The following is a 1,581-nucleotide window of genomic DNA, read 5'->3' as shown; positions in this document are numbered from 1 at the left end:
ATAGTGCTACAGCTTAAAGAGGTATTAATCCGAAAGGATATGGTTATTCTATGTGGGACAGGTAATAACAACATGGAATGGTGTACAGTGCTATGCATTGACCCTACAATGAAAATCATAGGAATAACAAATGAGGAGCTGTTCTCCGATGGGGAGGAGGAGGGGAGGTATTTCAGCTACAAATACCTTTCCCGTAAGAATAGCAGAAACATTGGTGCTAATACTAACACAAATGGCAAAGCAAGGAAGTAGACATACAGATGCAGATCTAAAAAAGGTGCAAGAAGGGCTTTGGGCAAAAGGGCACCATTATGTAGTGGTATTAAAAGGGGTAGGAACTGTGAAGATAAAGTTAAAGGAGAGGGTGCTGCTGCCCCAAGCAAAACAATACCCATTGTTCCGAGAAGCAGATGAGGGGGTATATTAAAGAACACATGCTTTGTGGCAGCAGGGCATAATACAGGCATCCATGTCACCATGCTACACAGCTATATACAGGATAAAGAAACCAAAAGGAGGGTTGAGGGTCATGGGGATTTGTACAAAATTTGCATCCTCTTAACAATGTGGTTGAGGCAGAATTTCCTCTGGTACCGAATAATGCAATATTCCAACAAAGGCAAGATACTTTACCGTCATTGACCTGAAGAATGCCTTCTTTTCCATCTCTACACCCAAATTCTAGATATTTGACTATCTTTACGTATTGTCTTGTGAATCTCCCAGCATATTTAACAAAGTCATACAGATGGACCTAAGCAACATGCAAGTGACAAGCATGGTCATACAACACGTTGTTCATTTGCTGGTGTGCAGAGAAACTGAGGAACAGTGTAGGAATGATTTGGTGCATATTCTGACACTACTAGCAGAGAAGGGGTATAAGGTGGACAAGGTGAAATTGCAATACTGCCAAGAGGAAGTTGTCTATTTGGGGCAGATAATATCCATTGAAGGGTGCAAAATAACCCAGGAGAGGGTAGAGTTAATTCACATGACCGCACACCTGCGCACAGTGAAAGAGATGCAGACATTTCTGGGGTTATGCAACTACTATAGGGCATGGCTTTTTGGTTATTCCACCTTCATGAAACCACTAGTGCAGGACCGTAAGGAATTAGAATTTCAGCAAAATAAAGCAAGCATTGGCCAATACGCTGGTGCTGGCCACCTGTAACTACAAAGAGAAAGTTTACTTGTCCTCCCACTCAGATGGCTCAGTGATGAAGGCAGTCCTCATGCAAAAGAAGCCATAGGGCTTCAAATGATGTGCCTACAATAGTGGTAGTCTAGACCCAGTAATGCAGGGGCATATCCCCAAGTACCAAGCACTCGAAGCTGCAGAGTTTGGAATAGAGAAGGCAGCAACAATTACTATGGGGTGTCCAGTAGTACTGTATCTGGAGCACTCATTATTCGACATTCTGGAAAAATCCAAGAGTACACTGACACCACAAAGGGTGTTATGATATGTAATGAAACTAACAAATCCTGCCATTGAGGTACTGAGGTGTTGTGTAATGAACCCAGCAACATTCATAACAGAACACACAGAGGAAGCAGATTACATGCATAACTGCG

This window comes from Ambystoma mexicanum, chromosome 4q, assembly GCF_040938575.1.
Source record: "Ambystoma mexicanum isolate Mex_15411 chromosome 4q, UKY_AmexF1_1, whole genome shotgun sequence".
Taxonomy (NCBI): domain Eukaryota; kingdom Metazoa; phylum Chordata; class Amphibia; order Caudata; family Ambystomatidae; genus Ambystoma; species Ambystoma mexicanum.
The sequence above is the reverse complement of the archived record's forward strand: the minus strand, read 5'-3'. Positions refer to the sequence as shown.